Genomic DNA, 13,903 nt, shown 5'->3' on the forward strand with positions numbered 1-13,903 from the left:
CATGTTTTTTTCAGGTATTTATAATATGTATGCAGATTTTGTATGGGTTTTTTAAACACAATCATTTTGATTGTGTTTTTTTTCCCCGCTGTTATATGATGATTAATATTGAAATCACTCTTGATAGTGAAAATCAATGTATTCTGAGGACAGCAAAAATAAACCATTTAATATGTTGTTTCACTTATTTTGTTACATTGCATTCAGAAATATGTATTATAACAGATTTTTTTTTACTCTCCTCCACAGATATTATATTTATCAGGTAAGTTCAATTAATAATATCTGAGAGTTTTCTCTGCATCTCTCTTATTGTCTCCTATTGTTTTTTTTTAATAAATATACTTTATAATCTTATTTTTAATTTTCCTCCACAGGTGCTACGTTTTAAAAAGAATTTTTATTTTTTTATTTTTTTTAGGTAAGTATATATAATAAAGAAACTTTTACATCATTGTGTTATTTCTTTGTCTATCCTCGTTAAAGCAATGTCATCTTTTATATTAAACACTTCCACATAGGATTGGGTGCATTGTTAGAAGGCATGCTTTAAAAGTGATTTAATAAAATGAGCGACATTTCACTGAGTGAGTTTAGCAATACTGATATATGAAAACAATGGTGGATATGATATGAAATGTTACATGGTGTTCTTTGCAGGACTTAAAATCCTGTGTTGCAGTGCTAATTCTGCCTCAAGATTAGGGGGCTGGGAGGCTTAGTGGTACTTGTATGGTCATGATAGAGCTACTCCTTTCTGAGCCATGGTTGAGGTGTGTTCATGATAGAGTGGTTCCGTCATGCTTCTGCTTAGTGAATAGAACGTGTCACGGAAGCGCAATGTTAGTGTTGCGCAAGCACAGCGGCAAGTTCATCACAAATGTTGTCCGTCTTGAGGACAGCTGAGGCAATGCTCATGATGGAGCGGCTTTGTGATGAGTATGGAAGGATTTAACAGCTGTTAAAAAAACCTGAGGGGTCTCTATATAGAGGAGATATGTGTCATTCTAAAGCCTTGTATCATAAAGAAGTGTTCCTCTGAAGTAATGCATCTTGAAAGTGGCTGACAGTAATTTATGAGATTTTACTCAGTGACTTTCAGGCCCATGCTGTTTCAAAACTGTGCATGTGCTTGAAGCTGGCGTAGGTCTCGACGCAGCAATTTGAATATAGGGGTATATTTTAAAGGGGGTTTATCTGTGTTTTTTGGCTTTAAAAGCCAAGAAAGCAGAGATAAAATGATCTCTCTATTACCTAGCTGCCGCTAACACTAGTTAGCGACAGCTAGTAGGAGATAGCGACCATTTTGGACCCCACTTTGCATGTCAGTTATATTTATATCTAATTAGATGCAAAGTGGGCGTGCCAAGATGTCAGCAACTGAAAATAGTCTCTAACCTTGCTATTTCCTATTACTAGCTTTTGGAGATATTTGCGCTAAGTGGGAATATCTTTAAAAGGTAACACCTGCCCTGAGCAGTTCTTAGCCTTCTTATCCAATGGGAGGTGGATAACATAGCTAATAGCATTAGGTCGGTATTGCATGAATAATGCTGACTTTTCTGCGATATTCATGCTTGCAACGATTTTTACCGCATTTCCGTTAAACCTTGTCAATATCAAGGTTTGTTTGCTGTAAAAATCGCCGCAGCGGTGCGGTACATTTTTAGCCTATAACCAAGCAATAGAGATAATTTTCGCTATTGCTTGATAATATGCCCCAAAGTGCACTGGTGAGCCTTGTTGTAGCTGCATTACATTTGCCATACAACTCTAGTAATGTATTGCTTTTTCTGCACAGATATATTACACATGTATGCTGTCTTTCTGCCATGGTGCGCCTCATTTTAAATGTGGCACACCATGGGTTACGGAACAACAGCATACTGTGGTGTACATTAACTGATGGATATCTGGGTATGAAGTAGTTAACATAAATGTGTTCTTTATGTTACAAATCTGCATTTAGTAGAGATTTCGGCCTTTGCAGTGTTATGTTTTTATTCTGTTATTCTATGTAGATTATATAATGTTGCAAGATTGTGGCGTGCGTGTTTTCTTTCTTTATATCTAACAGAATGCATTCTGTATGCTGTAGCAGGAGTATTACTACATACTTGAATATTCTACAGTGCATATTTTCATTGAGACCGTCACAGAAGTTCAATGGATCCGAGACGGTCTTCTTGTGGATCTTGGCGACTGCCAAGCCGTTGTAGGAGTGAGAGTGAGGCATCTCCAAGGGGCGCAGCGTAGCTCCTTTTGATGTTTACAATTGCAGATAGCAGGGTAGAGATGTCCGTGGAATTTATGGATGCTTAGTCACAGTAGAGTGTGCGTGGTGCTCTTAGCACCTCATTACGACACACAGGGGAGCCGCGTTGCACAGTTGGAGATCAGAGTCTTAGGAAATAAAACTTTATAATAGCAAGGGCTCTAAGCGATACAAATCGCCCGTTCTCGGTGTAAAAAATATCACCGCTATCGGTGGTATTTTTTACGGTGTTAGTGCTTGAAGGAGAATGGTAACATATATGTGAAAGAAAATTCTGTAACAGGCTCAGTATTTCACATTATCGCGTGAAAACAAAAGTTGTTTTCACATAGCAATATGTCCCTTGTAATTAAGGGACGGAGTGCATCTAGTGTTATTTACTACACTGCTATGTGAACGATGTCGAATGTTTGATAAGAGGAGGGTTTAAAAGTTTTTCGATAAACTTTTTCTCCAGGGAAGTGGGTGGAGTGTTCCGTGTAAATTGGAGAATAGAAACTACTAAGAACCAATTGGAAGTGTTGTTTTGAAGTCACATGACTTCACATGCGTGTCTCGATGCCTGTATGCGATAGGTGGGTGCGCGCACCCGGTCGCCCACTAAAAGAAAGCGGTGAAAAAACATCTCATAATATGCTCTTGGAGCTCGTTTTGGTACAAAGAGTTAGTTCTGAAAAGAACTTTTTTTTTTTTTTTTTTTTTGGGAAACAAGTGTTATGATGCTTTTGATTTCTTAAAGTTGCTACGACATTTTTCAGTATGTCATACTATTTTGATTTGATTTTGATTTGTGCATTTGTAAAGCGCGCGATTGCCCATAGGCGTCTTGGCGCTGTGATTTGACTCTGACTCTTGAGGTTTTTAATTTAGGGATATGCAGAGAACAGCCACGTTTTTACTTGCTTTCTGAAAGATATCAGTGATGGACTAGTTTTTATATCTAGCGGTAGTTTGTTCCAGATTCTCGCTGTATGTACCAGGAAACTTCTTCCTCCCCAGTTTGCTCTCTTGAATCTTGGTACCGCAATTATTTTCTTTTGGCCAGATCTGAGGGTTCTATTTGGCTCATATATTTTTAGATGAGTTTTTAAAAATTGGGATCCGGTTCCATTGGTTGCTTTATATGCTAGGCACAGTATTTTAAATTGTATTCGTTTTTCGATTGGCAGCCAGTGTAGGTCTCTAAGTTTGTGGCTGATTCTTTCAAATTTAGGTGTACCTAATATCAGCCTGGCTGCTGCATTCTGCAAACGTTGGAGTTTGATTAAGATTTTTTTATCTGGCTCCAGCGTATAGGCCGTTCCCGTAGTCCAGTCTGGACAAGGCCAATGCTGTCACCACTGTCTTTCGTGAGTCAAGTGGTATGTAGGGTAGAATTTTTTTAATCATTTTTAAAATGTACCACAGGGATGATGCCAGTTTATTCGCTTGGGCGTCAAAGGAGAGATTAGTGTCTAGAGTAATTCCTAGGTTTTTTACCTTCTCCGTTGGTTCAGGACATCCTCCTAGTTCTTTTGGCCACCATGAATGGGACCAGATTTTTTTGTCCCCTCCTAGGATCATGACCTCACTTTTGTCTCCATTCAATTTTAGACAATTTGTTCTCATCCATTGGCTTATTTTTTTCATGCAGATTTGAAATTTTTCTGCTGTGTTCTCTACGTCTTCATTTATTGACACCACAATTTGGGTGTCGTCGGCGTAGGATATTGGGGTGAATCCACAGTCCCTTATTAGTTGGGCGAGGGGGGTGACGTATAAGTTAAAAAGAGTGGGGCTAATCGATGAGCCCTGTGGGACTCCACATGGTAGGTTGAATTGATTAGATTTTGCTTCTCCTGATTCTATAGAGAACGTTCTGTTCTCTAGATATGAGGTGATGAGTGCACATGCTGATTCATGCAATTGTGCTGTTTTCAGACGTGTTATGAGGGTCTCATGGCTAATCGTATCGAAGGCCGCCGATAGATCTAGTAATATCAAGGCGGCCTTCGATCCGTTGTCCAGTACTTGTCTAAGCTCCTCCACCGCTGTAATAAGGACGGTTTCGGTTCCGTGTCCTTCGCGGAAACCGAACTGCGAATGGTCCAGCCAGTTGCCGTCCAGTAGGTACCGGGATAATTGTTTATTTAAGAGTTTCTCTAGGATTTTGGCGGCGAATGGGATCCTAGCTATTGGCCTATAGTTATTCGGGTTTTCGCAGTCCAGGTTGGTTTTTTTTAAAAGTGGCCTGATCGATATCATTTTCCAGTCATCGGGAAAGATGTTGGTTTTAATGATTTGAGAGAATAATTTCTCTAGTACTATGCTCAGTTGTTCGGAGCAGACATGCATTATTTTGGAAGGACATGGGTCCATTGGGCTGCCTGAATTGATGGTATGGATTTCTTTTTGGATCTGTTCCACTGTAGGGGGGGTGAATTGGAAGAATGTGGTGGGGTCTGAGTCCTTACTCACTGGGATTGTTGTTGGTGAGTTATCCTTTATGGATATTTCTGTGTTATGATTTTTAAAGGAGTCATATACTAGGGATACTTTGCTGACAAAGAATTCTCCCAACACGTTGCAGAAGTCTGAAGTTAACGTTTCAGAGTTGTTATTCTCGAATTTTGACTCATTGATTTTATGGATAAAGTATTTACTTTTTTCCGTTATAATTAGTTTTTTATAACAAGCTAAGGTAGCTTTGTATTCTTGTTTGAGATCGGTGTCATAGTTAGTTCTCCATTTTTTTTCCGCTCTTCTACATGTCTGTTTCTGGGTTCTTAGTGCTTCCGAGAACCATGGCTGTGAGGGGGTTTTTCTCTTTAGTGTGGCTTTTTTTCGTGGGATTGTTTGCTCTACTGCATTCTCTAGCCATTCATTAAATTGTTTGCAGGCTGTATTACAGTTTTCTTGAAGTGCAGGGTACGATGATTGCAGTATATCAATGAATGTCTGGTTATCTAATTTAGACCATTCTAGATATGTCGTTTGCTTAATATTCTCCATAGGTCTTCCTGTGTCCTCATTAATTTCTAATGTGGAACTGATGAATTTGTGGTCTGTCCACGGGATAGGAATGGTATCTGTTTTTGTTAGATTTACACAGGAGGTGAAAATACCATCCAATGTATGGCCTGCTTCATGGGTATCCACATGTACTTTTTGTTTTAGGTCAAAGTTTAACATTGTATCAATGAATGAGGCTACCTTCGGGTCTGAGGTTTTTTCTAAATGTAGATTAAAATCTCCTAAAACTGTGTAGTCCGGACTAATCACACTAGATTCGAGAAACGGGCTTAACAGTTCGATCAGCGCCGTTTTTGCATTAGGTGGTCTGTATATAAGTAGTCCATTGAACGAATAATTGTTCGTGACTTTTATTTGAAATGTTAAAGTTTCACAGTCTGGGGTACTTCCTTTATCTGATGTTTTAATTTTGTAGTCGTTCTTTGCTATAATTGCCAATCCTCCTCCACGTTTTATTTTTCTATCCGCTCTGGAGAAGGAGTAACCCTCTGGAATAGCTAGGGTCAAATCGGCGTCTGATGCTTCATCCGCCCAAGTTTCGGTGACAAATAGTATATCAATATTATGATTATCTATTAGTTCCGCTGTTTGTATATTGTGTTTGACTAAAGATCTTACATTGAGCAGCGCAATTTTCAGATGGTGCTTTCGGTGTTTTGGTATTGTCGAATTGGTCAGGTTTTTAATGGGGGAAAAGTGAAAGGTTTGTGAGCATGTAGGACATTTTTTACCTTCTCTGTTTGGATCTATCTGGGCACATGATGCTCGTGGTTTCAGTCTATGAAGGTCTTGACTGGAGTATCGCTGTATTCTTTTTCCTGTGTTGTTTTGGACAGGGGGTATGGCCCTGGGCCCGGTCTTGGCGCGGACGGGCGCAGACGGGCTTGCCTTAGGCGCGCCTTTGGCGCGCAGGCGGCGCGCCCGCTGCGCGCGTCCGCTGCGCGTTTGTGGGGGACACATTTTATAGTGATGTGGAGGGGGGCGTGGCCAGCGTCAGTGGGCGTGGCTTCTGCTCGCTCCGATTCTGGCGCCAAGAACTCTGACCCGCCGCAGCCCTGAAATCGGCAGCGCGGGGAGTTCTAAGCAGGTAAGGTGAGGGGGGTGCTTTGGCTTTTAAAGTGCAAATTCAAGTCAATCTTTTAAAACACAGCATCAGTTATACACACGCAAATTATAAAATCAAAATCTTTAAAATAAGGCAGTACAAGTATTTAGAAAAGCTCTCCCGGCTATCTCGCCTCAGGAGTAGAGTTTATCTCTGATTAGCGGCTTGTATTTCGCTTGCTCTTAAGGGATTTGCAAGGGGGCGTGGCCAGCGTCAGTGGGCGTGGCTTGTGCTCGCTCCGATTCTGGCGCCAAGAACTCTGACCCGCCGCAGCCCTGAAATCGGCAGCGCGGGGAGTTCTAAGCAGGTAAGGTGAGGGGGTGCTTTGGCTTTTAAAGTGCAAATTCAAGTCAATCTTTTAAAACACAGCATCAGTTATACACACGCAAATTTTAAAATCAAAATCTTTAAAATAAGGCAGTACAAGTATTTAGAAAAGCTCTCCCGGCTATCTCGCCTCAGGAGTAGAGTTTATCTATCTAACTATCAAAATAAAGTGAAGAAATGTATCTTTTCTCGGAGCATTTATGACTCTCAATTTTGAGTTTAATTAGAATAAGGCTTTGCTCTCCGTATAGAAGAAGTTTTCCACAGTCCTTGCATTTCATGTGCACGTTCGCAAGATATGGTCTCAAGTCCATCTCAGCATATATGGAGATACAGGTCGTCCTGCAGAAGATGTGCTGGTCACTTCTGATGGTAATAGCGTGGCCTCCTTTTTTCTTCTCAAAGGTGGTCGCTCATTTCCTTCAGATTCGGAAGATGAATGAGGAACGGCAGCCATTTCAGCAAAGTCTTCTGGAAGATTTTCGACGTTGTTCAGAGTAGAAAAGAAAGTGTGGGAAGTGGGTGGAGTGCTGCGTGTACATTCCAGAATAGAAACTACTAAGAACCAATTGGAAGTGTTGTTTTGAAGTCACATGACTTCACATGCGCGTCTCAGGTCCTGTACGCGATAGGTGGGTGCGCGCACCCGGTCGCGCACTAAAAGAAAGCGGCGAAAAACATCTCATAATATGCTCTTGGAGCTCGTTTTGGTACAAAGAGTTAGTTCTGAAAAGAACTTTTTTTTTTTTTTGGAAACAAGTGTTATGATGCTTTCGATTTCTTAAAGTTGCTACGACATTTTTCAGTATGTCATACTATGAAAATGAAGTGAAGAAATGGATCTTTTCTTGGGGCATTTATGACTTTCAATTTTGAGTTTAATAAGAATGAGGCTCTGCTCTCCGTACAAAAGAATTTCTCCACACTCGTTGCATTTCATGTGCACCTTCGCAAGATATGGTCTCAAGTCCATCTCAGCACTCGATGGAGATACAGGTCGTCCACCAGAAGATGTGCTGGCCACCTCTGATGGTAATAGCGTGGCCAGGGCTCTTGTCGATGCTTTTGCATAATGCTCAGGGTGCCTTTGCTTAACATGCCGCTGCATGGTATGTATAGAAAAGGAATATTTTCTATTTGGATTTCCCCTTGAGAGCTCCGAATTGCATATCGTGCAGGTTACTTTTGGCGCATTCACTTTCTTTTGATCTTCAGGATAAGTGAAAAATTGCCAAATGAAAGATTCCTTTTTTCTTCTTAAAGGTGGTCGCTCATTTCCTTCAGATTCGGAAGATGAATGCGGAACAGCAGCCATTTCAGCAAAGTCTTCCAGAAGATGTTCGACGTTGTTGTCTCTTGAGAGTAGAAAAGATAGTGAGGAAAGTGGGTGGAGTGCTGCGTGTAAATTCCAGAACAGAAACTACTAAGAACCAATTGGAAGTGTTGTTTTCAAGTCACATGACTTCACATGCGCTTCTCAGGACGTGTAGGCGGTGACACTATCTAGTTACGAATGTGATTTGGAAGTAGCGATGTTCTTCAGCGAAGTTTGAAAACGTGAAAAGAAGTAAATTCAAACACATACGGATTTTACATATTTTTAGAGCTCGATTTAAGTATACAATTGTTAAATTATAAAACCTTTTATATTTTTTAAAAAAAATATTAAGGTGTGTACAACCAGTCACGCACGAACGATTAAAAAGAAATTCGGCTCCATTTAATTAAAAGGTTTATATGACAAAAAAAAAAAAGCCTAGGTTCAGTGTCTTTAACGTACTATAAGTTCTTTCATTGGTCTATGAAGAAATTCATTAGGTTTAAATTGCAAAGCTTTCACGAAATAAATAGGTGGGTGCGCGCACTCGGTTGTGCACGTAAGATTGGTATGTCGATATTTATTTCAGGTATATCCTTCATACTTAGGAACTAGCATTCAAAAAACCTATGAAATTCACTGAAAAAACCATAGGTTTTACACACGTTATAGTTAGGAAGTAGCATTTGAAAAACCTATGAAATTCACTGAAAAAACCATAGGTTTTACACACGTTATAGTTAGGAAGTAGCATTTGAAAAACCTATGAAATTCACTGAAAAAACCATAGGTTTGACACATGTTATAGTTAGCTGGACATTTCACTCATATAAAACCAATGAAATTCCCCGTTATAGTTACTTCAGCTAACTATAGCTCGCGCGCCCGCAATGCACTGCTGATGATGTTACATATGAGTATGTATGTATATATATATATATTCACTGAAAAAACCATAGGTTATAGACCATATATAGTTAGGAATTCGCATTTACAAAACCTTATTTTACTCACACAAAACCATTGAAATTCCATATATAGTTAGTTGCACTAACTATATATCGCGCACCCGCAATCCACTGCTGATGATGTCACATATTACATCATTCATGACATGGTCAGTGACATCACTGATGACATCTCAAATGACATCACTGATGACATCACTGATGACAACATCCAGTGACTGTATGTTTCTGTAAAGTTAAAATTTGTCTTATATATTGAAGAATGAGTGGATGTATAAGTGTCTGGATGAAGGATTTAGTAGGTGCATGACTGACTGTATGAGTGAGTGATTAAATGTGTCTCACTGAGTGCATGGGTTAGTGACTAAACTGTCTTAATTTGTGCATCATTATGTCTGTTGTTCTGTAAACTGTTGCATGTGTTGATAAGTAGCTATATGAGTAACTATATGGGTTATTGATTGGTTGCCCAAGTATTTGTATGGGAGACTGAGTGTGTGTGTGGGTGGCTGGGAGGTGTATGACTCTGTGCATAGATGTGTGAGCAGTTGATTCACTAGATGTATGGTTTCAAAAGTGCATGTGGAAACAGCTGTATGGGCGGTTGACTGTGTGCATGAGTGTATTGGTGAGTGAATGGATATCTCAGTGCTACATGTCAAAGTAAGTACATATGTAAAACACAGTACATGTGAGAGTTGACATATATAAATAACTGTGCATAAGAGCCAGTGAATGTGTGAGTGGCTGTATGGATCATTGTGAACTTGTATCAGGGATTGTATAAGAGAGTAAATATGTGTTAGTATATGTTTGAATAAGTAAAGTTTGTATAACTGTATAGTTGAGGAAATGGAGGTGTGATTGATTCTTTGCATGACTGACTAGGTGTGTGAGTAACTCCATGGATGAGTGACAGTCTGTGAGTGTCTGTTTACACTGATTGTATCTAAGGTTATATTAGAGTCTGAAGAGGTTCATCGTATTATCACATGAATGATATCATCAGTGATGTGATCAGTAATGTCAAATGAGATGTCATCAGTGATGTCATCAGTGATGTCATTTGAGATGTCATCAGTGATGTCATTTGAGATGTCATCAGTGATGTCATCAGTGATGTCACTGACCATGTCATGAATTATGTAATATGTGACATCATCAGCAGTGGATTGCGGGTGCGCGATATATAGTTAGTGCAACTAACTATATATGGAATTTCAATGGTTTTGTGTGAGTAAAATAAGGTTTTGTAAATGCGAATTCCTAACTATATATGGTCTATAACCTATGGTTTTTTCAGTGAATTTTCAAGGTTTTGTAAATGCTAATTCCTAACTATATATGGTCTATAACCTATGGTTTTTTCAGTGAATTTTCAAGGTTTTGTAAATGCTAATTCCTAACTATATATGGTCTATAGCCTATGGTTTTTTCAGTGAATATATATATATACATACATATATAAACATATATCATCTGTATATCTATATAAATACAAACATAAATGTATGCATACATATACTTATATGCATACAGATGCATGTTATTTACATGAAAGTTGAAAAAACACTAATAAAAGCAAAGCTAAAAAGCCACCTCATTACAAACAGAATGGCTTTAACTTAAACGAGGGCGAGATCTATTGCATTTTCAATGCTTGTTTACTTTGGTTCCATCAAGAAGGCATTCAGATGTGTCACACATTTGCCATGAATTCTGAATGTTAGCACTCTAGTTGCACATTAGATCACTGTAGTAAAGCTACTGCTCACCAGGGACGTCTGCTGCTGGTATTCAAAGTGCATGTTTCAGTCTGCATGTCAGAATTTTTTTAATGAAATAGAAGAGGATTTGAGAAGTCACTCAAAATGATCCCTAATTTTTCTTTCTGAAGCACTAATCATACTTTCTATGGCAAAATTAACCCCCCATGTTGTTCCTTTTTAAATTGAGTGTTTTCAGACTTACCACTTCATTCCAATCAAGATGGCTTCTGGTGTGCCATACTTTTGTCATAAGTAAGACTGTTAGCGCTCTAGTTGTTCTTTAGAACACCCTGGGACATTCTGTCATTGGGCTTTACTTGGGGTACATCTGGGTGATATTTGGGCTACATTTAGGCTCTTTTGTCTCTGGTGGCCATCTTGGGAGACTGTATGTCAGAATTTTTTAATGAAATTGAAGAGGGTTTGAGAAGTCACTCAAAATGTGCCCTAATTTTTCTTTCTGCAGCACTAATCATAATTCATATGGCAAAATATACCCCCTCATTTTGTTCCTTTTTAAATTAAATGTTTTAAGAGTTACCACTTTATTCCAATCAAGATGGCTTCAGGTGTGCCATACCTTTGTAATAAGTAGGACTGTTAGCGCTCTAGTTGTTCTTTAGAACACTCTGGGACATTCTGTCATTGGGCTATACTTGGGCTACATCTGGGTGATATTTGGGCTACATTTGAGCTCTTTTGTCTCTGGTGGCCATTTTGGGAGACTGCATGTCAGAATTTTTTAATGAAACAGAAGAGGATTTGAAAAGTCACTCAAAATGTGCCCTAATTTTTCTTTCGGCAGCACTAATAATACCTTCTATTGCATAATATACCCCCTCATTTTGTTCCTTTTTAAATTAAATGTTTTAAGAGTTACCACTTTATTCCCATCACGATGGCTCCAGGTGTGCTATACCTTTGTAATAAGTAGGACTGTTAGCGCTCTAGTTGTTCTTTAGAACACTCTGGGACATTCTGTCATTGGGCTATACTTGGGCTACATCTGGGTGATATTTGGGCTACATTTGGGCTCTTTTGTCTCTGGTGGCCATTTTGGGAGACTGCATGTCAGAATGTTTTAATGAAATAGAAAAGGATTTGAGAAGTCACTCAAAATGTGCCCTAATTTTTCATTCTGCAGCACTAATCATACTTTCTATGGCAAAATATACCCCCTCATGTTGTTTCTTTTTAAATTAAATGTTTTAAGAGTTACCACTTTATTCCAATCAAGATGGCTTCAGGTGTGCCATACCTTTGTAATAAGTAGGACTGTTAGCGCTCTAGTTGTTCTTTAGAACACTCTGGGACATTCTGTAATTGGGCTATACTTGGGCTATATCTGGGTGATATTTGGGCTACATTTGGGCTCTTTTGTCTCTGGTGGCCATTTTGGGAGACTGCATGTCAGAATGTTTTAATGAAATAGAAAAGGATTTGAGAAGTCACTCAAAATGTGCCCTAATTTTTCATTCTGCAGCACTAATCATACTTTCTATGGCAAAATATACCCCCTCATGTTGTTTCTTTTTAAATTAAATGTTTTAAGAGTTACCACTTTATTCCAATCAAGATGGCTTCAGGTGTGCCATACCTTTGTAATAAGTAGGACTGTTAGCGCTCTAGTTGTTCTTTAGAACACTCTAGGAGGCTGCAGTAGAACACAAAGGAATCAACTGACAGTCTCTGTCCTTGTTGGATGTACATGTTTTACTGAGAATGTCAGACTTCATTTTCACATGACTGAGAAAGATAATGTGAATTTACAGAAAATATGCTTTCAGTTTAGCTTATAGATCCCCTTCCAAACCACTGTGGGAAAATCATGAGATATTAGTTTTCTTTCAAACAATATTCATGATATCACAGCAGAAGGTTTTTTCACATGGTAAAATCACCTTAGAACCCACCACAATTCCTAAAACGAGTATGGTACTATCAACAAATGATTTATAATGTAACTAAAGTCCTAAAACCCTCTATTAACTACAATGCTTTTTAATGAGGTGCTATCATGTATATTGGTCCCAAGATGGCTGCCAACACTTCTTGGATGAAGTGCTGACAGCCAATCAGATCAGATGTGTGGTTAGGCTCCGCCCAGATATATATCTTTTTTTGAACCTAAATTACTCAAAATCCACTGGAGCACATATATTGAGACCTAGCAAAGGCACATCGGGATAACAGTCCCTACAATTTTGCCAAGTTTCGTGCAAATCCATTCAGCCGTTCGCGCTAAAAGTGAGGCCAACCGCCCTATGGAAATTAACATGGGAAAAACGCGTTTTGGGACCCCCCTTTCTTCTCGGCCCCCCCTTGATGAAACCCCCCCAAATTGTCAGGGGCTGCTCAGAAACAAAATGTTCCATTTTCCTGAAAATTTCAGCCAATTCCGTCCACAAACGCCAAAGTTATTAGACATAGAATTTTCAAAAATCCCATAGAGAAAAAATCCTAACTATATATACCTACTGGCGACCGCCAGTAGGTAATATATATACCAGCCAGTAGGTATATATAGTTAGGATTTTTTCTCTATGGGATTTTTGAAAATTCTATGTCTAATAACTTTGGCGTTTGTGGACGGAATTGGCTGAAATTTTCAGGAAAATGGAACATTTTGTTTCTGAGCAGCCCCTGACAATTTGGGGGGGTTTCATCAAGGGGGGGCCGAGAAAAAAGGGGGGTCCCAAAACGCGTTTTTCCCATGTTAATTTCCATAGGGCAGTTGGCCTCACTTTTAGCTCGAACGGCTGAATGGATTTGCACGAAACTTGGATGTTGTCATCAGTGATGTCATCAGTGATGTTATTTGAGATGTCATCAGTGATGTCATCAGTGATGTCACTGACCATGTCATGAATGATGTAATATGTGACATCATCAGCAGTGGATTGCGGGTGCGCGATATATAGTTAGTGCAACTAACTATATATGGAATTTCAATGGTTTTGTGTGAGTAAAATAAGGTTTTGTAAATGCGAATTCCTAACTATATATGGTCTATAACCTATGGTTTTTTCAGTGAATTTTCAAGGTTTTGTAAATGCTAGTTCCTAACTATATATGGTCTATAACCTATGGTTTTTTCAGTGAATATATATATATGCATGTGAACAAGGG

The 13,903-nt window shown here is 39.0% G+C and overlaps 1 protein-coding gene across 1 annotated transcript in view; it reads left to right on the top strand.

The window, feature by feature from the left end:
- Positions 1-13,903, top strand: part of LOC147659392 (extracellular calcium-sensing receptor-like) — a 450,885-nt gene that overhangs the window by 129,930 nt on the left and 307,052 nt on the right. The gene's annotated exons all lie outside the window — the stretch shown is intronic.

The sequence above is a fragment of the Lissotriton vulgaris genome, unplaced genomic scaffold, assembly GCF_964263255.1.
Source record: "Lissotriton vulgaris unplaced genomic scaffold, aLisVul1.2 SCAFFOLD_1171, whole genome shotgun sequence".
Taxonomy (NCBI): domain Eukaryota; kingdom Metazoa; phylum Chordata; class Amphibia; order Caudata; family Salamandridae; genus Lissotriton; species Lissotriton vulgaris.